Raw genomic sequence first — 26,075 nt, 5'->3', positions numbered from 1 at the left:
AATGATTGTGTTTTGCTACTTTGCTTTTACCATGATCTTGCAGCAATTGAAATTTGGAAGAAAAGTATGCTCTCCTTGCCCTTCCCCTCCATTTATTAGTTTTTCTGGGGGATTTTTCTTAAAAGGTGGTGGAAAGTTCCGTATACAGAGAATTTAATGATGCTAATAGAGAAATGAAATCAGAACAGTATCAGTCAATATGTTTCCAGAAAGCTATCTCCTCAAGTAAGTATAACAATCAGTTCAAAATACCTTGCTGCAGCCTTGCCTAACTAGTGTGAAGATGGGCTGAACTATTATGGTTCTCCATAGTATGTTTGGAATAACCGCATTCAGTTTAAGAATCTGATCTGACCTGGATTGCAGGAACTTGTAACAGTCTGGAAGCACATATGCTGTGAGAGAATGCTTGTTTTGTACACAACAATCCTCAGCATGCAGAATGGAACCATAAATAAATATTTTTATTACCTCTAAGGTTCCCATGAAACTTTTGTCAGTTGCCTGTGCAGCTGCCCAAAACCACTCAATCCACACTTCTGCTAAGAACTGTGATTCCCTCCCTCCCTCCAGGTTCTCTGTAAGGCTTTCTTGGGGTAGGGGGGCTTAAATAGGCCTTTGGGGTGTTTTTACCTATTTCTACCCTACCTTTCTGCTAAATAGCACAAAGGCAGCTCATGGGAAGTGAAGCAGTTATAAACCGTTGATCACAGGAGCAGTAGTGATACAGAAAACAAACAGGCAATTAAGATTTTTAAAACGCAGAGTAAGAAGGCTGATCGCCGAAGAATTGATGCTTTTGAATTATGGTGCTGGAGGAGACTCTTGAGTCCCATGGACTGCAAGAAGATCAAACCTCTCCATTCTGAAGGAAATCAGCCCTGAGTGCTCACTGGAAGGACAGATCGTGAAGCTGAGGCTCCAATACTTTGGCCACCTCATGAGAAGAGAAGACTCCCTGGAAAAGACCCTGATGTTGGGAAAGATGGAGGGCACAAGGAGAAGGGGACAACAGAGGACAAGATGGTTGGATAGTGTTCTCAAAGCTACCAGCATGAGTTTGACCAAACTGCGGGAGGCAGTGGAAGACAGGAGTGCCTGGTGTGCTCTGGTCCATGGGGTCACGAAGAGTTGGACACGACTAAACAACAAAACAATTCCAGCCCCTTCCATCCCCCCCCCCCCCAGGATCCTTATTATGAAGATGCCATTCCTAACTAACTCTGCTCTGTAGACATGTCAGGATATCTGCACATATTTCTACATTGGTTTAACCAATGAGTAGTCAATAAGGTCAACTCTCAGAGCCTAGTTTCCATTTGCTAACATCCTGTGTGCCTCTAAACGCTCCATGCCCTTGCCATACTTGGGCCTTTTGACTAGGCCACCTATCCTATTTGCTTGCCTGTTGTTTCTCTTTCGGTTACATCGGCGCCAAGGTTTTTGCTAGTTATCTTGCTTTTTATTAGCTGAAGTATGATGACATGCCTGCAGATAGTGCTTGTAACATTCTTCTTGACTTAAGGAGAGTGAATATCCCACTGTGCGGAGGGAGGGCTATGGGCTTCAAAAGGAAAATAGGAACACTTCCAAGAAGTGAGTAATGTTGTTTTATTGTCTCTCCCCCCACCCCACCCCAATCATAGGTGAAAACAGACAGACATGATACTTCTCATCCTAGTGTGCCGTGCTTCTGCTGTTCCACTTACTGTACAAATCTCTAAGCAGCTTTCAAATCCTACACCCCCCATGTAAAACCTGACGCATCCCAGTGGAAGCAAAATAGGTTTTTTTTGTGTGTGTCCCCCCCTTTATTTGTTGGAAAGGGTATTGTACTTCAAACCAGGATGCTCTATATATTATACTGTTTAATGCTGGAGTGGCCTTCTGGCATTGCTTTTGCAAATAACCATCCTCTTAGTCAATAAATTACTGCATGCGCTTCTAAAATCTAAACTCCTCATTGACCCAGAGAGCAAAAATTCAATGTACATTAGTGGCGTGCTCTGGGATATTTTCATTCATACTTTTTTCATTTAAAAGTTTGGTAGACTTGTCTGCAGAGCATTTTAAAACCCCTCTGATAATCCCCTCAGACTCCCATGGTGCACATTAATCGAGACAAGGCAGATGAGGTGCAGACGGTGGAGTTCACAGAGCACATGCAAGCTGATCCTTCATTTCAGCAGGAGCTCTCCTGCCTCCCCTTTCCAAAGCAGTAGTTCCTGCAAAACAAATGCCAGGTTGCATTTTTAAAAGGGTTGTTTGGTATGAATTCTGCCATTTCCAAAGCTAGGGCCCGTGCATTGAATTTGCAAGCTGACATTTTGATTCAGTGGCTGAAGAGGCGAAGCCCTGGCCAGGAAGCCTTGGCTGCTAGCTCTGGAAGGGACCACCATAGAAATGTAGGAAGCTGCCTTATACCAAGTTAAGTCCATTGGTCTTTCTAGCCTATTGTTGTCTTTATACTGACTTTATAACCTACCTGGAGATGCCAGGAATTAATCCTGAGAACCTTTTGCATGCAAAGCAGTTTCTGTACTGCGGAGTTTCAGCCTTTCCCCATTAGTCAGCGTGAGAGATGTTCGCTCTGCAATTTGGGCCAATTGCTTGTTTTAGCGTTTTGAGATTTGTATACTATCTTGGATGCCTTGCAAGGCCTTTTATAAATGCAATGTAGAAAGAATCACATCCTGGTTCTTAGGAAGCTCAAATCCTACATTTCTTCGCCACTGCTTCTACTCCCTGCTTTGTGGTTGCTGACTTGCTGTCATCCCATCCTTCCTCTCTCTTCCCCAGTTTTATTTTTGGGTGGATTTGGATGAAATCTGCAGACAATGCTTCTTCTTCTGATGGTATGAGTCTTGCCAGATACCAAAAGGGTATAGAAAAGGATAGCAATCTCTCCCAGTGTTCTGTGGGCAAACGAACAGGGAGAAGAAAGGTGACCCCTAGGTAAGAACCCTGCCTGATCACAGAGAAATTAGATTTTTATGCCTTTAAAGCTGGGTTTGGTGTGAAGGAAGAACTGCCAGGGATTTGCTTTCCTCCCAGTGGTTTTGTTTGTGGGCACTGATTCAGTGGAATTACGTTGGTGCCCTTAGGTGGTATTGCAGGCGCACAAAACAGCAAGCAAAGGATTTGATTTGAGGCGTAGGTTGGCATGGGTAATGGAAACTTCCATCTTGAGGACCCAAACACCTCTCACCCCCTCCCCTCCTCAGTTGTCCTTAGTCATCTGCCAAAGCTGCTTTCTGCTCGGTGGGAGAAGTTTGAGAGTGAGTGAAACAAGTAAGGCAGAGCAATACATAAATAAATTAAAAGCACTCATACAGATTTTAAAGGAAGACTACACACACACGCAGAAGCAAAGAAGAATTGTAAGGGTAAAGGAATAGTTAATACACAACAAGCACACTTAAAGCAACAACAAAGAAAATCAAGACTGAATAAAAGGATAGCTAACAGAATGGTTCCTGGAGTCCATGTGCAAAGGCAAAATTGCAGTAACTCTCCCTCCCCTGTGAACACCTTTACCTGTCCTAAGTGGGCCTTGCCCTCGTCCTTGTTTACCAGCCTCTGGGAGCATGCCAGGGCCCTCACATGACCATTCCAGAGCTCATTAAGCAAGGTGAAGAACTTTAAAAGCGCTTTCCATGGTGTGTTCCAGTCTTCCCATTTATTTATTTATTTATTTATTTATTTATTTATTTATTTAGGGGCTGTGCGCCAAAAGTCATGATCATGTAAGTAGATTATGCGTATGTGGCAGTCCCACTGTATATTATTGTTAATTTGGGTTTTTTCTCTCTCTTCTTTCTCTTTCTTCTTTATTTTAAATACAGCTTTTTCTCCTTTTTAATTTTCCCCTCCCTTGATTTGTGTTCTTTTTAATATTCTGAAGATTTCGGGGCTTTCAAAAGTATTGTGCCTTGCTGTTCTAACCACTGAATTCACTAAAGTTTCTTTTTTAAAAATATATAAAAAAACTACTGTTGTTGTTTTTTTAGAAAATATTTAAATATTTTTAAACAGCACTTCCATTTAAAATATTGTGAGGCTGTATATAATCTAAAAACACAATACAAAAGTAAGAACAATAAGAACATCCAACGAAATCGGTAAAAGCTGCTTGGCAAAGAATCTCAAGTTCATAAGACTGTTTTCAGGAGATGTCTGAGAGCATGTAGGCAGTTGTTGAGGTCCTTCCAGCATTCTGCAGGCCTTGTGACATCCTTACGGTTTAAGAAGTGAAACTTAAAGCTATCTGCCAAGACACAGGTGCCAATTACACTCAGAGTAAGAAAGGATCTTGATTATTTTACAGGACACAAGCAGCCTGACAATAAATCTTTCCAGGAGTTGTAAAATTTGTACTTCACTTTCTGGAACAGATTTTTCGGACAGTTGTCAATGAAGTACTTTGAAAAGTATGCTTTATCCAGTCAGAAGTAAATCCCGCAAGGCTTTAAATAACCTTAATGTAATGTCTTTGTGGTTACACATGAGAATAATTAGTAGGTTCTGTCTTGTTTTATTCACTACACTACTGGCACGGAATCTGAAGTCCCATAGATTAAAAATGACATGTCTCTCTCCCCCTCCCCCACCCCTTGGCTTTTAGAAATTCTTTGTTTAAGCCAGTCTGTAATAGGCCTTGCTTATAAATCTGAAATAAATTGATCCTCCTTTCACAAAAAGTGTATTTTTGTCATTCCATTGCAATATTATAGATGCTAATGTTATTACAGAATTTAATGTACTGTTCGTAGTCCAACCTTTCATGGAGCTGCTTCAAAGACTGTATCTCAGCAATGGGAAACCTCTGATCCACAGGCCCAGTTAGACCCAGCACAGATCCCAGTTTGGCCCACAAGGGCATTACCCACAAACCATGCCCATCTTCTTCTCACATGGCATCATATGTGTCTGCAGAGGAGAAACGCTTCATTTGGCGCAAGCAGTTTGAATAAAATCTGCTTCCTGAAAATGGACTTTCGAGAAGCTTGCTGTAACTGCTAATCAGCTGATTGGTAAGTACAGCAAGCCTTTTGGCAGGCACTCTTCCAGCACCAACAGGGCACTGTAACCGATGATCAGTTGATCGCCGGTTACAGTGACCTGCATTGAACTTTGACAGCTGTAAACTACTATACCAGGTGATTGACAGGTGGGCAGTCCAGCCCATGAGTCGGAGTTGAGGTGAGGGGAATTAAAGATCTGGCCCATTGGCCAGATCCTGTTCCCCACCTCTGGTATACATGGAGAACAATTTCAAATAGGATATACCGTAATTTTTGCTCTATAAGACTTACTTTTTCCCTCCTAAAAAGTAAGGGGAAATGTGTGTGCGTCTTATGGAGTGAATGCAGGCTGCGCAGCTATCCCAGAAGCCAGAACAGCAAGAGGGATTGCTGCTTTCACTGCGCAGCGATCCCTCTTGCTGTTCTGGCTTCTGAGATTCAGAATATTTTTTTTCTTGTTTTCCTCCTCCAAAAACTAGGTGCGTCTTGTGGTCTGGTGCGCCTTATAGAGCAAAAAATACGGTAATATGCAATCTGTATGTCAGTTATTACATACGTATTGATTGTATGCATGGGTTTCTCCTTATCTTCACACACAAGGAATTTTTCTTTAACCGTGAATTAGAATTCTGTAACACATGAAACAGGTCTTGGAAAACATTTTGGTTGGGATTGAAAGCTCTGCTTCAGGTGTGCTCAGTAGGATTTTAACACCTACCCAAACAGCAGGCACCCTGCCCTGCAATGCCATTTTGCAAACAGCTTTTTGAAAGTCTAGATGATCCTTGGACTAGATGACCCTCAGGGTCTATTCCAACTCTTCAGTTCTATTGTTCTCAGTCCTCTGAGTTTAAAAAGCTGTTTGTCATGTTACATTGGTTACCTGCTGTTCACAATCCAAAACCTCAATTGGGTGTGCAGAACTTGCTGTGTGATTTATTTATTTTTTAACCCAACCAATATGTACTTTTGAAATTGTCCAACATTCTTTTGAAAGTTGTTTAAGAGGAGTTAAATTTAAGGGAAATAATTGGGTGATATACAACTAAATCACACTCAGACTTGATTCATTGATTTCAGTGAATTTACTGTGTGACTAACATTGGGTAATATCCATAACAACAGCCACTTAAGATCCTGGATAAATGATTGGTGATGATTATTAGACTGTAGACTGTTCACTAGGCATCACATATTTCAGTAGATTTTGCTGTTCATCCAAGAGCAAATAAATAAATAAATGGTTTATTTGTTTCCAGGTTCTAAAAGCCCTGTAATAGCAAAACAATGGGATTTTCCCATTGACCCTCATTTCTATTTCCTTCAGATGGTTGCATTCACAATGCCTAATACCCCTTGGGTTTGTTTTATTGTGTTTGCAATAAGGTCAACCAAACATAAAAGTCAAATTCAGGGCAACATAATTTTGCCTCAGCCATTATCTTTCTCGATGGTGCATAGGTCTCTGTGAACTCAACCATAGTTAGATACACAAAATCAGGGTGTGTTTTCCCTTCCAGTTGCTTAAGTCTGATAGACTGCACATGGCTTGTATTCATATCTGTCTAAAGTTGTTGTCAGAGGGCCAACAGTAACCATTAACATGAGCAAAGGTTTACTTTGCAGGTTTGATGGGAAATGTACCCAGGTCTGTTCAATTTCAGTTGAATTCCTAGACTATGCCATCACTTTTAATGCACCAGGATATAATCAAATGTTACTGGAGTTCCAAAGCAAGTGAGAAACATGATCAAATAATTGCATCTGATACTTAAGCAAGACTTTGCCTAACATATTAATAGCATGTTGATAGCATAATCTGTTTTGTTAAGCCTATCTACAAAGTGTACTATTCTCCTATAGGCTTTAAGCATCCCTTCCACCAGTTTTCTGATAGGGTGTTACCCTTTTGTGTAATGTGGGTTAATAACAATGATTCCATTTGAGCAGTTGTTGTTGTTACTACTGTTACTATTAACTAACAACTACATGATTTTTAAAAATGGTTTTTGCTTTTTTGGTAAATTATATATATATCAAACACACACACCTGTACAATAATATCCTGGTTCAAAATGAATTCTGATTGAACCTGGTAACTTCAGCTTGAAAAGCATGTGTTTTGCCTCCACTGACAGAGGCAATATGTCTTAGAATACCAGTTGCTAGAAATCATATGTGGGAAGAGTGCTGTTAATGCTCAGGTTTTGCTTATGGACTTCCCATGAGCATCTGGTTGGCCATTGTGAGAACAGGTTGCTGGACTAGATGAACTTTTGACCTGCCCTAGGAGGGCTCATCTCATAGTCTTCCAGTTAGAGATGTGTGATTGATTCTGCATTTAAATTAAGCCAACTACTTCTTGGTTCAAGAAAAACAAAAAGTTTTGAGCCTCGCCGAAGAATTGATGCTTTTGTATTATGGTGCTGGAGGAGACTCTTGAGAGTCCCATGGACTGCAAGAAGATCAAACCTCTCCATTCTTAAGGAAATCTGCCCTGACTGCTCACTGGAAGGACAGATCTGAAGCTGAGGCTCCAATACTTTGGCCACCTCGTGAGAAGAGAAGACTCCCTGGAAAAGACCCTGATGTTGGGAAAGATAGAGGGCACAAGGAGAAGGGGACAACAGAGGACAAGATGTTTGGACAGTGTTCTCGAAGCTACCAACATGAGTTTGACCAAACTGCGGGAGGCAGTGGAAGACAGGAGTGCCTGGTGTGCTCTGGTCCATGGGGTCAAGAAGAGTCGGGCACGACTGAACGACTAAACAACAAATTTGTACTGTTGTCTAATCTTGTTCAACATAAAGCTTCAGTTGACTTGGGTTGAAATGTTCAAGGACTTCTTTTTTCGATCCCCAACTTCAGCTGGTTCTGTAAAAGATACAGAAGCATTTTGCTTCTTGCATCTCAAAACGTTTCTATGCATCTCTCTCTGCACCTAGCACAGAGAAGGTACTTTGTCATAGCTTTGCCCTTTCTCAAAGACTCTTTCTAAGTTGAAGCCCTCACAGGTTGTACAGTCGGAACGATTAAAAAAGATGATGAGCATATATTATCTGTGCAGATGAGTCAATACAGATACTTGCTAATGCCTTCCAAGAGTAAAAATCTAATATGTTTGCATGACAGAAAGTTTTAAGCTAGTAGAGGAAGCATTACCTCATTACAAAATAACCAAAACCTTTTAAGATAGTGCATATGTTGCTAATATAGCCGTTAGGCACAGTGAATATTGGCTGTAGTTGAGGAGGAATTAAAGATCCTCTTAATGAGGGTGAAAGAGGAGAGCACAAAATATTGTCTAAAGTTCAACATCACTAAGATCATGGCCACTGGTCCCATCACCTCCTGGCAAATAGAAGGGGAAGAAATGGAGACAGAGATTTTACTTTCTTTGGCTCCAGGATCACTGCAGATGGTGACAGCAGTTACGAAATTAAAAGACGCCCGCTTCTTGGGAGAAGAGCAATGACAAACCTAGACAGCATCTTAAAAAGCAGAGACATCACCTTGCCGACAAAGGTCCGTAAAGTTAAAGCTGTGGTTTTCCCAGTAGTGATGTACAGAAGTGAGAGCTGGACCATAAAGAAGGCTGATCGCCGAAGAATTGATGCTTTTGAATTATGGTGCTGGAGGAGACTCTTGAGAGTCCCATGGACTGCAAGAAGATCAAACCTCTCCATTCTTAAGGAAATCTGCCCTGAGTGCTCACTGGAAGGACAGATCCTGAAGCTGAGGCTCCAATACTTTGGCCACCTCGTGAGAAGAGAAGACTCCCTGGAAAAGACCCTGATGTTGGGAAAGATAGAGGGCACAAGGAGAAGGGGACAACAGAGGACAAGATGTTTGGACAGTGTTCTCGAAGCTACCAACATGAGTTTGACCAAACTGCGGGAGGCAGTGGAAGACAGGCGTGCCTAGCATGCTCTGGTCCATGGGGTCACAAAGAGTCAGACACGACTAAAGAACAACAACGAAAGTGCCTTATTCTACTCTGTTTTATGCTGAACTCAGTTGTGCTGCCCTTCATGGGGAGATCAGAATTGTGTCCCTCAAATATACTGTTTCTTAGCTGTGTTTCATATTGTCTCCTAGATTATAAATGACATTGTTCCAGCTTTTTGAAATAGAATCTTAGAATAGAACATGGAGGTAGATTTATCTGGAACTACATGAAAACACAAAGCAGACACAGTAGAGCAAAAATGTGATTTTAAGAGGATAACATTCTAGACTTTGTATTTCTTAAACACACTTTGTAAATATTTAACAGCATAGCATTTATGGGCATAGTCAAGCTCACTACAACTTATCATTCGTAATGCCAAACCATAGTTTAGTGTTTTATGTTAGCCTTTATGGTACAATCCCCCCCCCCCATTTTGCTATCCCTTTGGCATTTTTAAATTAGATAATAAACAGATTCATCCATTGATAGAAAGCCATTTGATCTATTAAAAATGCTTTGCCATTTTTACTAGGAGAGCAATAGTAAAACAAATTGATGTTGGCTGTCAAAAAGTTGAAATCGCTTATTCATCTTGAACAGATCCAAATATAGATTTGCACTCTATTTTGAGGGGCTGGTGGAATAAGAACAGTGCTTAAGGTACTTATCTAGCTACTAGTGTTCAGATAAGGGTTGTACAAATGGTCTCACCTCTAAGCAACAACACATGGCTTTGCTATGAGATACTTTGAAGATGCCGTTATGGTAGCAAATAGTCAGCAAGTCTCTTGTTTCCTGCTCTTGGATGGCTCTGAAGTAATGTGTTATTGCCAAGTCAATGACCTTCACTGAACTGGTTATACAAGAGCAAATTGAAGATGTGCCATGTCATCGTCCTGGAGATGAAAGAATGGATCATGTTTGCTAATTGAAAATACATTAATTTAAAAACAAGATAGATTGTTTGAGGTTCTCCAAAGAGATCCTTGCAACATGTGGAGTATTTATGTGTTGTCATCAGACAGCCAACATGGTGAAGTGGGTAGAAATATCAGTCTTGGATCAGAGACAACTAGGTTCAAATCCCAGTTCAGCCACGGACCTCACAGAGATACCTTGGACTAGTCACTTTCTCTCTGCCTAACGCACCTCATAGGGTTTTTATTCTGTGAACTTCCTTAAGATCTTGTGAAGAAGGGTGGTATATAAATCTAATAGAATAAATAAATAAATGCCATTTATGCTCACTTAAGTCACTTGGTGGAATAGCAGAATGCAATGCAGTAAAAGTAAGTCTTTTCCTTCAAAGAAAGTGTGTTTGAAAGAAAGATGTACCCACACTGATTATTGTAAACAGAAACAGGTTTTCAGGTACAGTAAGCCTGCAACTTACGCGCATTTAACTTGTGCACATTCTGCTTTACACGCTTGGCTGAATGAATGAATGGGGATGAGCATCTAGGAAAAAAGACTTTGGTAATCCCACCTGCAATTGAACCCAGTGTCTTTTGACCATACACAAATTTAGCTTTAAGCACGATCCCTGGAACATAACCTCATGTAAAGTTGTGGGCTTACTGTATTTGAAATCAGGATGCCTGAGAAGTGTTTGCGTCCCTGCCTCGCAAGCATTTTGCCTAAGCTCCCTAAACTATATGTTTAATTATTCAATGCAGATTTGGTTTAATGAATCAGGTTTTATGCAGTTCTCACACAAACTTCTTGCTGCCTTGGTTGCTTTTCGGTTCTTAGTTTCTGGTGTGCGACTGTCACTGCTATAATTCTATAATTAGTTTTCTCAAGGTTTCTTGACTCAGCCCCATTCTTTTAAATCTGATTTCCCATCATGCCTGTTGCCTGCCTCAGAGTGTTGTTAAAGGGCACTTTTTGTTGTTATATGCAACCACTGGTTTTGCTATCACACACAGAAGTAATACCATTGAAGTCAACAGGATGCCATTGGCGTGAGCTAGTGTACATCCAGCCAACATAGCATGAGCAAAGGCTGCATAGTTTGGTAGATGATGTGATGATAATTACTCATTTACCCTAGGCAGTGTCTTTATGGTTCTAGCTGAGTTGGCCTGTCTGAAAATGAAAATTATGTTAAATTAGTTCCATATGCCCCTTCATAATAATTAACTACAAGCTGATAAAGATCTATCTGGAGTCTTTGACCAGCTCGTCATTACATGTACCGTTTCTTACTTTTAGAATGTGGGTAATAGTGCATGTAAACACAGAGGTCTGAGGGGCGGGGCTTAAAAGCCATTAGTGCTTGAGGAATTTTAGCTAAATGCAGAATGGGAGTGTACTAATTATTACATTAAGGCTAATGTATTAGCTGCAGTTAAATCAGTCCAGGTATGCACTTTCCAACAAAAGACTCAGCTACGTTATACACATGAAAAAAGACAGTGGTGAATCTCGGCGCTTGTAAGTTGCATTCTCTGTTTTCATGGAATAAGCATTAATCAAACTTTAAATGCTGAAAGAAGAGCACTTCTTACAACTTAATTGTCAGATGCAGCAACGGAGTATCTGCTGTAATGGAAAATCCACTCTTGTGCCAATTCCTTTCGCATACAGAGCTCCTGTGTTCCCAGGCTTTCTCTGTTCAATTCAGTTGGATGGCTTTAAAAGAGGATTAGACAAATTTGCGGAGGACAAAGCTATCAATGACTCCATTATCAGAAGCATTTGCCTCTGAATACCAGTTGATGCGAATCACAGGTGGAGAGAGTGCTCCACTAGGAGGTCCCCCCCCCCCGCTGTTTTGCTGCCACACCCAATTTAAGGTGTTGACTTTGGAGTATAAAACCCTCTATGACCCAAGTACTTGAAGTAGTGCTATGACCACTATCTGCTGGCCTAAGCCATAAGCTTTGCAGGAAAGTCTCTGTTAGTGGTCCCATTGACACAGGGGTCAGCAAACTTTTTCAGCAGGGGGCCGGTCCACTGTCCCTCAGACCTTGTGGGGGGCCGGACTATATTTTGCGGGGGATGGATGAACGAATTCCTATGCCCCACAAATAACCCAGAGATGCATTTTAAACAAAAGGACACATTCTACTCATGTAAAAACAGGCTGATTCCCGGACCGTCTGTGGGCTGGATTTAGAAGGTGATCCGGCCTGATCCGGCCCCCAGGCCTTATTTAACCTACCCATGCATTGACAGCTAAGGCACATTTTGTGGTGATACAGAGCAGAGCCTCCTCTGTTGTTACACTCTGGATGTGGAACTATCTCCTACTGGAGGTGTAGCTGACCCCCACATTGCCAGCTTCCTAACATCAAGGGAATAAGTATTGTCTTCACTCAGGCCTTTGGGGATAGATTAGCCGAAGAGCTGGTGTAATTATCAGCCTTTGTATTTAATATCTGTAGTACTGTAGTGCACTGCATTTTATGGAATCTTTTGTATACCACCCTGGAATCCTTTGGAATGAAAGGTGATTTTTTAAATATAATCAACAACAACAACAACAAATAACCAATAGCAACTATGGGTGCACAGTTGTTGTCAGTTTGTATGTTTGTGTGTTGTGTATATAATTTCCTGTAACACAGATCTGGAAGGTGAAATGCATGCCACTGTATAAGGTAAGTCGAAGAAGGAAGGAGGGAGCCAGCCAGATGTAGACATGTGGAGCATGGGTTGGTATTAGCCCAAAAATCAATCTATTTTGGGGGATGCCTGCTTATGACCCCCTGTGACGAAACATTATCCAAGTTCTAAAACAGTTCTAGTATCTGTAGTAAGGTTTAAGGTTACACATACTTTCAACGTGAATTCTGGTTTCACAGCTGATAGCCATACATATGACTATTCTAAGAAAAAGAGGAGCGGAGGGGATTTGTCAGACTTGTCTACTATGAGAGCAATCCTTCCCGATGCAAATGTCCATGTGTCATATTTAATGGCTACTGTTTCGTTGAACTTTTAAGCTATGGAATTTACTATGGAATACTAGGCCAACACAATATAGTGTTGGATAGATTTGGGCTGAACTTTCCGTGTAGGGTGACTGATGAAAGAAGGATAAATTGTACTAATATGTGGTAGAATAGCTTAGTGAGAAACACCAACAACTCCAATGATTTGAATAGTTCATATAATGTTTTTTTGAACTGTTTTAGAATGCAGTCTGTGACATTTTTATGGACTTGTTTTCCTGGTGAGATAGGGTGGAATTATTCTCCTTCAGGTATAATATTTCATTATAATTATAATTTAAAAGCATTTTTTTGGCTCCAGGTTAAGATTGTCGTGATAGCACCTTGTCATTCGCAATGCAAATTCTTGGTGAATGATTGGGCAATTACATAATAGTTATTCACATGCAAGGTTGAAATGGTTGAGGTTCTGTTACATTTTGGAAGTTGATATTCTCTTGGGAGATGTTAGCCTCCAAATGTCACCCAATAATGCATTGATCTGCTTCTGTAGTTGCTGACAGATGATGCAATTATCAACTGACCTCTGCCGAGCATTTCTGACCACCTTGTGTACTTAATACTGTCCTGGTTTATTACTGTCAGCTGTTTATCAGTTGCAAAAATGGCTGCTTGTGCACGGTGACAATGACAAGACAGCAGGTCCTATTCATTTCCACAAGCACAGCAGCATGCAAGCTTGTGCTTTTGTAGTGTTACTTCTACCTGGTAAGGATAGAGCTGTCAAGTTCTATCTTACTTCGCAGTCTTTCCCACTGTGTAAAGTTTTCTGCCTGAATAAGAGAGTTGATGTGTGGAGGGTCACTACAATTAGTTTTGATAACACAAACAGATGAAGCTGGTGATGATAGGTGGTGGATGGTTGCTTCCTACCTCCTTGGTCACCCCAGCTGGGTGTGTGTGAGAAGTTGAATATATATTGATGGTTATTCCTTCAAGAAGGCCTCCATAACTTGTGACCTGTCAGGTACTCAACAACTTCTTTGTTTTTGGATTCCCAAGCAGGTCACAAAAACAGGACATTTGTTAAGGCTCAGATGGACTGCCACAAATGCCTGTTGGGACTGCATATGGGGACACACAGGTTGCGTGGACCTGACTTAAACTGATCATAGTTAGGGTAATAGCAAAGTTTAAGAACCTGAGGTGATGCCTCCATTATCACTTCTGCATTATTTAGAGGACCATATAATATCCACCATTACGATACTCTTCCTCCATGGAGCTCAAGACTTTGATCTCCTTTGATTTCCACAAGAAGTTAGAGATGGCCATCCAGTAGGGTTTGTGGCTAAACAAGGATTTGAACTAGATCTCTCCCCGATTCAAGTCAAACTATTCAAAACTTGTTGAATAGTTTGGCACTGTGCAGTTGTATTTTCTTTAACTGCTGTATTGGAGGAGCTGGATTGGGGCAATGGCATGGGGGAGGCAGGGAATTCAGCTTTAACCCTTTGCCTCCATCATGCTCCTGAGCAGTATTGCCCTTGCATCTGCTGCTCGCAATGGGGAAAGACTCTCACAGATAGATAGAACTGAGTAGTCTTACTAAATAATAGAACAGGAATAAATTGCTGCTAAATTCTCCAGAAGGGTTTTGTTTTGCGTCTTTGTCTGCATTTCTTACCTCTTGCAGTGCGGTTCTTTGGAGGGCACAAGTTCACGTCTATTATTTTAAGAAGGTTATGGTCCTTAAGATTCTGCGGCTTAGAGCCAGTAGAAAGGTCCCAAAGGAAGATGTGTATAGTGGTGGAGGAGATATTTCCCATATTGCAGGATACGGCTCTTGGTTGTTTCTCCATTTAAATGGCTTAAATACTTTGTGTGCATCGGAGTAAATCATGCAGGTCCTTCCCACAAGGTTCAGCTGGCAAACCTCAGTACATTTCACACATTTTAAAGCAACATTTCTGCACAGTGTCTGTGGGTTTTGTTTATAGGAAAAGGAGACACTAATCCCCAGATTAAAAAAAAAAACCCCACAAAACTTGTTATGCCCAGACAATAGAAACCCTTTTTTAATCTGTAGGGGTTGAGAGTTCCCATACTGAGCTAATAAGTTCTGCAGAAAGGTCTGGAATTGTCATTACCCTCCACATATACACCGGACACCCTTTCCTTATAAAAATTAATGTTTTTTTGGTGCTGTTCTCTAGTAGGAAGAGCTTTTTCACCTAGTAAAATACTGTACCTCTGTTTTGTGATGATGCAAGGTGACTAGAATCAATGCTAAGCTAACTTGTAAAAAAGCTACTTCTAACCTAACATTGCAAGGAGTCTATGCAACTAAGTGATATAACTAACCTATAACAAGTAAATTAAGAGCCCAGTTCTGTTGCAACGGCCAATGCAGGTCTCTTTGTTCTAGGTTAGATTGCTGGGGTGGTACTGTCAGATCCCGAAGCTCTTTTTGTTATCGTAACAATAAAGTATTGTAATTGGCTTGCGGGAGAGAGGGTTTGGTTGCTGTTGGTGAATCTTTGCTTCTCTTCAAGCAACAGGGAGCAGAGTAATTCTTTCCCCCAGCTTCTTCTACCCTTCCTTACTCTGCTCTGCCACTTTAGTCCTGGGTCTGTCTTCATGTATTTGTGTTAGCTGCCAATCTTCTGGGTTCAAAACAGAGTTGGGTGAATATATTGATTACCCTTTGTGATATCTTTTCTGGTAGGATTTTGGTTTTGTTAATCTGTTTTCCTTTCCGCCTAATCTGGCTTGGCTTTTGGACACTGGACAGAATCCACAGTTCAGAGGATGGTTCATAGCTCAGTGGTTAAGCAAGTGTGTATGTGGAGAACGACATTTGCCTGATATCTTGGAGAGCCATAGTCAGTCAGAGTCAGTAGTAGTGGATTAGATGGAGCAGTGGTTTGTCTCAATATAAAAGCAAGTTTATATGTTCACCTGTTGGCTTGTGGCTTCCTGTTTGGATTTTGTTGGATGATCTGCAGAGTCATTGGTGGGTGGTCTGCTTTGGGACAGAGGTCATATAGTTCATATTTGGCTCCTTGCAACATTGTGATTAGACTTATGCTCACAGCTTTAACATCTCTGGTCCATAGGTTGGGTGGAGGAAGAGCGTAGCTCCATTAACAACATGAAGTGTACAACACACAGTGGTCAACTCCAATCCATCTAGTGAAGAAGACAGTACATTGACACTGTCCTCCTGACTCGTGATCTAGTCATGATGGGAAAGAAATGGAAGGATGGTTGTGCTTTCTCTGGCGCTTGCCCCTGCCCCCCCCCCCTTATTTATTTATTTATTTAGTACATTTATTTTCCTCCTTTCATCCCAGAAGTTCAGGGTAGCACGCATGCCTCTCTGTGTTGCTCATTCCCCACTTTGAGAATCAATAACTGAAGGCATCCCCTATTCGTAGCTAAACAACCTTCCCATTACCAAGCAACCAATTACTGTTCTGGAATATTGTCAAGCATCTTATTTTAATATCAGCTGGTGCCTGAGCTGCGGCACAGTTAACACCAGCAGATTTTCCTGAATGACTCTTTGTGTGCTTCAAGTCAAGCCTTTTGCAATACAGAAGTTACCACAGCTCATTTGTATGTGATGTGTAAACAAAGAGATGGAGAAAACTATGAGGGACAAGAGGATGAAAGCATTTTGTGTGTGTTGGGCATGGCATCCTAAGCACATGAGGTCAATGCTTTTGACCTCTCCATATGGTGGGGATTTCCTACCGTTGTTCATTGTCCTAGGGCAGGTAGGTCAGTGGGTTCCATGAACATTGTTATGTTTTAAGCCTTGTATTAACCTTGAACATAAATAGCAGGTGTTAAAAATGCATCACTTCAGCTACTCTGAAATTTGAACTAAGCACTCAGCTGGAAGTGCAATGTGGGCGGGGGGGGACCTGAATGCTGGAGCTTGCAAACCTCTGCAGAAACTGCTTCTAAGTCGGAAGACTAGGTAGTACCACGTCCTACCGCAGTAATTCAATGCTTTGCTATTTTGACTTTGCACTCTGAATCCTCTCTAAGCCCTGGTTCCATGAGCAATTACTTCTAGAACAGTATTTGGTGGAAATCCCATTGTAGCCTATCACATTCATAGCACTGTCAGAATGGAGCAGGGAAAATTAGATAAATGGCTGGCAAGAAATAGGATTTCCCTCAGGCTGTATCTTTCTCTCATCTTCCCTTGGTAAAATGCTATTTTAAATTAGTTTGTAGAAAATAGGCACAGCTTCTTCAAAGAAGTATAGTCTAATTTAAAGTTATCACAACAGACAACATTCTTAAACAACTTATCCACTGGTTTTACAATTCGGAACGCAGAAACCTTGCCTTATAAACTAAGTTATTCCATCTCCGTTGTCTATACTGGTGGGCAATGGCTATCCAGGGTTTCAGACAAGGGACATTCCCAACTCAACCGGGAGATGCCAGGGATTGAACCTGTTACACATGCAAAACATAGACTCTACCTCTAAGCTACATTTCTTTTCCATTAATAAGATAGTGCAAGTTAAGAAAACAAAAGAGGAAAATACATATAAAGAGTAATGATTACTACATTTTTCTACATTTACAATCAGTACAGGAGAAAGCCAAAAACAAAACAAAAATGATTCCTGTTAAGCAAGGTATTGTGTCTTCCACTCTACTGTTTTCTGTAGTTTTGTTTCCCTGCTGCTCACCTTCTCTAACTTAACTATGTTGGTCAGTTTTTAACTGATGTTCGTCCATATGATCACATAAGCCCTATCAAAAAGATTTATAATCCATCTTTCAGTTGAAATGGGCTATCTTTTTCTTACAACTGAAACAGTTTACCACGCATGCTGATGCCCCGAAATAAACAACCCCTTTCAGATTTATTTATCTTTTTAGAATACAATTCCCAGCTCTACCTAGAGATTCCACAAACTGAATGTGAGACATTCCACATTCTAAGCACATTCTCTCTTAGTGCACCACATTCCTTCCCCTAAGGATAGAGAAGTTGTGTTTTAAGTTGTATGTTCCAAGAAACATATTTACTTACTGAAACAAGCACAACATGATGCAGTTCAGTTGTGATATACTTAACTAAGGTGACATTATGTGTCCACTTCTGCCCCATACTGCAGATGATGGGAAGGGAGACGACGAAGACGAGAGTAGACTATTGTGTGCATTTTTAGGGTACTTGGCATCAGTGTGTATTCATTTCAGCTTTGCCCTTGAGTAATGTGCAAGTGAAGACACAGCCTAAGTTAGTGGTGGCCCTTGAATGTGCATGCCTTGTTATGACATCATAAATAGTTGGAGTAACAGCTCCCTAAGTAATTCTTTAAAAGCTCTGAGGTTTGGAAAGAGCTCTTATTTAAAATGGGAAATTAAATGTTCCTTTGATAAAATGTGAACTTAAAAAACAAGAAAAACAAAAAAGGATTTGGCAATTGAATTTATACAGAGCGTTTAGCGGCTACGTCACCATGCAGATTTATAGCAGAAATGAGTATTGAGAGCCTACTTAATAGGCGTGATTAAATAACAAAAGAAAATTTGGTAACGTTTGAGGTTTGCAAGAGGTTTAAATACGCTCCACAAGACATTGCTGTAAATTGTCCCAAAACAATTATTTTAACCTATTATTTCATTCTGGGCTCATGAGAACATAAACCTCACTAAAACCGCAGCCGAAGGGCACTCCCAGAGTTTTCAACCTTGGGAGATTTACTCATCAGCACAATATGATGACACCACTTCACAGATAAGGGGCCTCTCAGGGCTCCCTGGGAAACGGAGACAGAAATTAAGCCAGGCAAGTTATCGTGAGACAGGTTTTGACATTTGTTTTTGGATGCTAAGGAAAGAATATATCCAGTCCCTAGACCCTATCCAGCCTGATTTCATAGAGTAGAGGTAGGAAACATTTTTCCGCCTGAGGGCCACCTTCCTTTCTGGAACCTCTTGTTGTTTTCAGGGTGGTTGCCCCCTCTGATTTTCTCACCCTCAATATATTTCTACTTTTGCAAAAGTTTTGGGTTTCCTTGAACATGCTGATACTTCCCTCTTGTTTCCCACTGGGTTCCTGCTGGTTATAACCTTGTTGGCACTCCCTGGCTGCATTTGCAGTTAGAGGTAGTGATGATAAAGGATGCAATCCTGTCTGACTTGCAAATGCGAAATAGCATTTACAAATCAGAGTAGAGCCTTTTCCTGTCAGATCACCTCTCCGCCACTCCGTTGTGCGACATCACAACTAGGGCATTCATTCCTAAGCTATAAAAGAAACAAAACAAACCCCTACAGCTCACTTTTTGCCAACTATACATAAACTGCTCAGAGTATAATGATGGTGGGGCTAATAATAATAATAATAATAATAATTGCTGCTATGTATTACATACAATATATACAATAACTACATGTCGTTAATCTTTGCATTCACAGAGATTTGGATTTTACCTGTTTTATGGCTGCCTTATGCAACGAGACCCTTCTCCTTACTTGAGAAGCTGTTTAAAAATAATTCTTCAAGGAAACTCTGAATGAAATATACCAATATAGCTCAGTGCTGCCTAAGTTGTACTTCACCGGCAGGTGCAGGAGCCCAGAAATACACTGTTCTTAGAAAGGGCACTTCAGCAAAGTTCTGTCATTTCTGCTGTTACTTTTCTAGGCCTTCGCACTTCTCTATTTAAATCCGCGATCTTTTTTAACATGTGGAGAAATTAGAGGGACATTCCAGACTCTTGTCACATTCAAACTGCAGTTCCTCTTGGAGGGGCCAGCTTGGAAAGACAGTAGCCATTTATTCTCCAGTTAAATCTCCCTTGAAAATATTTTTTCACATCAGCCACCACTGAAGGAAATGTACCACTCTTTCCAACGTAGCTCTGAGCCGCAGGTGGCACTGTGGGTTAAACCACAGAGCCTAGGACTTGCTGATCAGAAGGTCGGCGGTTCGAATCCCCACGACGGGGTGAGCTCCCGTTGCTCGGTCCCTGCTCCTGCCAACCTAGCAGTTCGAAAGCACCTTAAAGTGCAAGTAGATAAATAGGTACCGCTCCGGCGGGAAGGTAAACGGCGTTTCCGTGCGCTGCTCTGGTTCGCCAGAAGCGGCTTAGTCATGCTGGCCACATGACCAGGAAGCTGTACGCCGGCTCCCTTGGCCAATAAAGCGAGATAAGCGCCACAACCCTAGAGTCGGTCACGACTGGACCTAATGGTCAGGGGTCCCTTTTTACCACTGAAGGAAATGTACCACTCTTTCCAATGTAGCTTTGAGCCTCTTAGTGCTCTGTATTGCAGATTTACTCCTGTCATTTATTAGTAAGACTGGCGGCTGTGTTTGACCATGTACAGTGCATGTTTTCCATCTAACACACTTGAAATTGGGCAGCTACAGTTACAGACAGTTGAGCAAGTGAGAGAGTTTACACTAGGATTGGACTCAGTGATAAAGAGGTTAGACTCAAGGATGCAGAAGCCGCTTCACTATTTTTGGGCGACCTCCTGCTCTGCTTCCAAACATAGGCACTCAACCAACCTGAATTCCCTATTACAGGGAGCAAGTGGGACCTACAACATATTATTGCAACATACCCCTCCCCCTCCAAAATGGGTGCTCCTGTTCAGGGTTCCAGCCACAGCATCCCACTTCCCCCATGGCCCATTTTTCTTTCTTTCCCAACAGCCATATAAAATTCCATCTCTGCTTAGCATGCTGAGTCCTTGTGGGATTGCAGGAGGTGTTGCCACCTTGTTTTTGCTTTAAAAAAATTGTACAAACTTTGGGGTTCCCCCAAATATGCTGCCATCTCCCTCTTGTTTCTCAGTGGCCTCATTTTACCTACAACCCTGGTGGCATGCAGCAGCTGAGTTTGCTATTAGAGGGAGTTAGGATTAGAACAACCATCCAGCATTTTTGCTTTAAGCACTGGTTGTACACCTGCTTTAGAACTTTAATAAAATGTAAGTATCAGAAATAGCAAAGGAAGAACAACCTAAATTTGTTTGGCATGATTTGCGAGAGTGTCAGTTTTTGTACCTTTATAGACTGGTGTAAGCTATTTTGGAAATGAATTTTGTAGCAGGTGGCTTAGAAGCGGAAAGGAACCTGGAATTAGTTGACAGTGTGTCATGGATGTGCTTCATATGAATTACTGTGTGTCTACCCTTCCTCTAAAAATAAAACCCAGAATCCTTTTTATTTTAAATCTAGGGGCTGCTCACTCTGCTTCCCAACTCCCTGAGCACTCGCTCACATTAACCCCCTAGAGCTCCCCCTTCCTACCCCACACAACTACTAAGCTCACTTTTCACCTTTCCAACCCCATTTCTGAAGCCACTAAGGGCTTGTTTGGGGGGATTTGAAGGGAAAATGTTTTAACCAGAGAAGTAACAGGAGAAATAGCAGAGATGGGTATAATACTACTACTACTACTACTACTACTAATAATAATAATAATAATAATTTATTATTTATACCCCAGCCACTCTGGGCAGCTTCCAAAAAAATATTAAAATACTGTAGTACATCAAACATTAAAAGCTTCCCTAAACAGGGCTGCCTTCAGATGTCTTCTAAAAGTCTGGTAGTTGTTCTCTTTGACATCTGATGGGAGGGTGTTCCACAGGGCGGGCGCCACTACCGAAAAGGCCCTCTGCCTGGTTCCCTGTAACTTGGCTTCTCACAGTGAGGGAACCACCAGAAGGCCCTCGGTGCTGGACCTCAGTGTCCGGGTAGAACAGGGTAGAATGGGGGTGGAGGCGCTCCTTCAGATATACTGGACCGAGGCCGAAACAGACACCTAAAGCTAACACAACAGAGCCTTCTTGCTACACTCAATATTGTTCTGAACTGCCCCACTCCACTCCTAGCATTGTTTAAAACAGCCACTTTTTTCCTTTCAGTGTTCCTCCCTTTGCGCTGTGCTCAGACCTCTCCCTCTTCTGCTGCCTCATGTGAGAGAGATGAAGAATTCAGAGCTCTCACATATTCCATAGCACCATAATGCAATGAAGGTACTTTACTCAAACCCCTGCCATTGTTTAAAACCACCACTTCTCTCTCACTTCTTTCCATCCTTCTTGACTTAAACTTTGGCTGCCAATTCTCCCTTTTGCTTTTCAGTGGGCCTATTTTGGCTCCAGTCCTGTCACTACTCAGTCACCTGGAAAAACTTCCTATCCTGGACGTGTAGCCATTGATGGCATTGTGGGACTTGGTCATAGTGCACCTTGCAGGCTATCCTGCATGCAATATGATTTCTGTAGTTAATGTTTCACGCAAGATAGATTGGGGAAGAACCAACATCAGACTTACATTGTTTTAAAATAGATCAGTCAGAAGAGCATGAATCCCTTAATCCCGGTTTGGGCAAAAGATTCTTGCATTGCAGGGGATTGTGGTCTCTTCCAAATTCTATGATTCTATGATCCCTGTTGTCCACCAATGTATTTTTAAATTTGCAAAGCATGCTCAGGATAATAGTTTAGGCCAGCAAGCATCATGTGTAGTGCTTACCTGGACAGGGCTTGGGTGGGGCAGAATGCTGGTGAAGTTCCGGCTGTGCTAATACAGCACTGAGAATGCCCCGACCAACTTGGAGCTTCTTAGGACGCACCTGCACAGTCCCAGTCTTGTTGCTGCCTTGACCAATCTCAGCCCTGTCCAAGTAAGCAGCAGTGATGCTTGTGTCTGGAGGGCAACTCCAGCTCGCTACACACACTGCTACTGGTGAAGGTTTACTCAGCGATGCTGCTAAACAGCAGTAGAAGTGCCATACAAGATCTCACCAAGATCTCTTCCTCATTCATTCATTTTTGCAATAATGCTAGCATTCAGGAGACGTTAGGTGGTCCACAAGAAATTGACTCATGATCCACAAATGGAAAGAAGATTGCCTTATTATACAAGGTTACTGGCTTTATTACAATGTCTAAGATCCATATAACCAATGGATTACCATTTGTAAACCAGTGGATTATACTTGACAATCTTTTATACTGTATTCCCACTTAGTAAACTTAAATAATAAGTTCAGTATGCTCATTAAATACCAAGATGTACAACACAGCATTTTGAGTATTTACTTTGCTCATTTTGTTGTGGAAGAAGTAAGGCATAGCATGAATCATACCTATGAGAAATGAACTCTCTTTTAAAATATGCCTCACCTTATCTGAGGGTGGGGTGGCAAGGGGATCCACTGTAATTTTGTAGTTTGCCTAAGATATTCCAATGATGAGGCATCATGGAAGAAATCCCCTTATAGGAACCCTTCTCTCATGCGTTGAATCAAACTGTTATTCTGGAATTGAAGTTTCACTGCTGAATTCTCATTTGCCTTGGACAGAATGAAGACTGGGCGCTAAGCAACTCATTGACCTTTAAATACCAGCTGTTTCATTTTTCCATCTTAACAGTTTTCTGTGGGAACTGCCACAATGGTAACAAATGATGCCTGAACTGTTGCTCGTGGCCCTTGAAGCAGTTCAAACCCAGTTGAAGAAAGGAAATACTCTCTGGTGTGCAAGTGTGCTATTGCATTGCCCTTGTCCTTTCAGAGCAAATACTTGGGTCCAAGTGAGCCAAGTAATTAAAGAATCAACAGCAGTGAAAATCATAATGGAAAGCTGGGAAGTTCCAAAATAGTGGATTCTTTGAGACACATCAGCACCAAAAAACTAAACTCTGTTTTAAACTGATTCAGCCATCAGACCTTCCAAAAAGAGCTGCAAAGGCTTTGTTTTTTGTTTCTTTTTAGAGATATTAGCCACTTAATAGAACTGCAGTCTCTAGCATTGTTTAGTTGGGAATGTATTACAGAGTGGACATTATCCTAGGAATCACTGGTCAGGTTGAGGTGGTGAAGTCTGGGGCAGAAAGGGAAAGGCTGAGGTAGCAGATGCCACACATCTCACAACCTAATACACCTCTGATGGTATTATTTGCCTCAGATATATTGCTACCTGCCATGAAACTGATGTTGTAGGTGAAAAGCTATACCTGTTCAAAAGTAATAAGACATAATTTATATGCACAGACATGCATTTTATTTCCTCTACCCGAGGATTCTAGTGACGTAACATTTCCATTTCTATTAATATTTTTCCTGCCAATCAGTGAAAGTTTATAGACAGGGATGAACTTTGGCATGGCACATAATTAGTTTGTGTGTTATTTACACAATAGGATAGGAAACCTGTAATATCTCTAATCAAATAAACAAGATTACATCCAAAACAGAATTGTTATCATTTATATTTGGAAACCTCACACTAAAGGCAAACATAGTAAAATTTGTTACACTGAACAGCCACACAACAATTTCTCTAAAATGACATTAGAATAGAAAACCTTACCATATTTGAGAAGGCAGCTTCCTGGCTAATTTCCTTTTTCCGCCCCTTCACAAAGGACAAATCCAGGTCAGCAAATAAAAATGTCTCTTTACAGAAGTGAAATTCTACTTGAGCTTTATCTTCTGAGCACCCAGAGCACTCATTTCAAAAAGCCACACAGTTTGACACAGTTTGCTCTTTTTGGAAGCTTTGGAACAGTTCCCCTCCCTTTGTATTGGGCAGGTTTAGATCCAGCAGTGTAAGATCCAGGGACCTGAGAGACAGCACTGCAAAGAAGAGATGGGAGGGGGCCAACACTGGCACTGATTTAGACCAAACTCTAAATATAACGCAACCCACTTTCCATGCTTCGCTCTCCAAATACTGACCTTGTTGGAAAGCTGACCTCTCCTCTTGTCATTCTTCGCAGAGGAGATAGGACATAATGCAAGTAGCAGACATCTGCTTGCAGCAAGCCAGGTATGGACACTATCGCAACTGCATCCTGCTTAATTTCTGTCTGTGTGCATATTTTTTTAAAGGGGTATTCTTAGAGGAATGACTGCTTCCAGTACCCCCCCCCCCTTCTGCTTTAAGCCTGGAAGAAAGGGGAAACTTCCCAGTGGAGAAGCCCATAGCATTTCCCCTTTTAGTCAAAACAAGAAGCTAGTTTGACTGTGCTACAGTTTATATTAATGCTGCCCCTGTATGTAGCTTGAGAGCATGGAAAACTACCCTGCTTGATAAGAAACCATTCCCAGGGTGGTTGCTTAAAGGTAAAGGTAAAGGGACCCCTGACCATTAGGTCCAGTCGCAGATGACTCTGGGGTTGCGGTGCTCATCTCACTTTACTGAACGAGGGAGCTGGCGTACAGCTTCCGGGTTATGTGGCCAGCATGACTAAGCCGCTTCTGGCGAACCAGAGCAGCTCACGGGAACGCCGTTTACCTTCCCGCCGGAGCGGTACCTATTTATCTTCTTGCACTGCATGCTTTCGAACTGCTAGGTTGGCAGGAGCAGGAACCGAGCAATGGGAGCTCACCCCGTCGTGGGGATTCGAACCGCCGACCTTCTGATCAGCAAGCCCTAGGCTCTGTGGTTTAACTCACAGAGCCACCCGCATCCCAGGGTGGTTGCTTAGTCATTGCCAAAAAAAAGGACGAAAGGCATCACACACAGAGAGGACACAGGCTTGCAAACATTTGCATATGCTAATTTATATGTATAGGTGCTGGTCTAGAAATAATCACTATAATTTAAACTGGCCTCTACCAAGCTGGTGTCCTCCCTATATTTTGGGCTACAGCTCTCCTTATCCCTGGCCATTGACTGTGCTGGTTGAGACTGATGAGAGCTGGAGCCCCAAACATCTGGAGGACACCAATGTGCAGGAAGCTGCTTTATACAGAAATGCCTCTCATCATGATATGGAAGACCATGACCTGATGAACTGTGTGCTTGCTGAGTCTGCTGTTCAGTGGTATAACTGTTGGTGGGTGACTTCAAGGTCAGTGCACTCCCTTCCTATGGCTCTTAATCTCTAAACTGGACTTGGGCTAGGCAGCCCTCCAAACAGAGAATACCTTCAAGCTGAGAACTGTTCTCTGTAAAGTAGGAGTTGAGAGGCATGTAGAAGAAGTATGAGTAATGTAACCATGTGGTTTGCAGGTCCTGGATTATGCAGATGCTTTGATTTACTGTTCCCAACCATGGGCACTGATGAGTTTCTCCCTAACCTCAGCTTGCAATTTCTCAAATAATTTAGAAGCTGAGCAAGAGTATCACACATACTTGTAGATAGGAAGGACTGCTTGTCAGAAGCCCTCTTGTCTATCCCAAATA

General features: G+C 41.7%; 2 protein-coding genes and 1 long non-coding RNA gene across 4 annotated transcripts in view; 1 reads left to right on the top strand and 2 right to left on the bottom strand.

Moving 5' to 3' along the window:
* Window positions 1-26,075, bottom strand: part of FILIP1L (filamin A interacting protein 1 like) — a 182,423-nt gene that overhangs the window by 125,926 nt on the left and 30,422 nt on the right. The gene's annotated exons all lie outside the window — the stretch shown is intronic.
* CMSS1 (cms1 ribosomal small subunit homolog) overlaps window positions 1-26,075 on the top strand; it is a 177,898-nt gene that overhangs the window by 130,602 nt on the left and 21,221 nt on the right. Inside the window, exon 1 of one of the 2 annotated variants that reach the window (XM_081002771.1) lies at window positions 24,573-24,713. The exons of the other annotated variant lie outside the window; for it this stretch is intronic. The gene's annotated coding sequence lies outside the window, so the exon portion shown is untranslated. Of the gene's footprint in view, window positions 1-24,572; window positions 24,714-26,075 lie in introns of those variants that run through there. 2 annotated transcript variants of the gene reach the window in all.
* On the bottom strand, window positions 1,867-18,579 carry LOC308475650. The gene is made up of 4 exons (XR_013985342.1): window positions 17,941-18,579; window positions 9,688-9,872; window positions 2,486-2,915; window positions 1,867-2,225 (listed from the first exon to the last, which is right to left on the bottom strand). It is a non-coding gene; the product is annotated as an uncharacterized lncRNA (long non-coding RNA).

The sequence above is a fragment of the Podarcis pityusensis genome, assembly GCF_964106645.2.
Source record: "Podarcis pityusensis genome assembly, chromosome: 4".
Classification (NCBI taxonomy): domain Eukaryota; kingdom Metazoa; phylum Chordata; class Lepidosauria; order Squamata; family Lacertidae; genus Podarcis; species Podarcis pityusensis.
The sequence above is the reverse complement of the archived record's forward strand: the minus strand, read 5'-3'. Positions and strand labels throughout refer to the sequence as shown.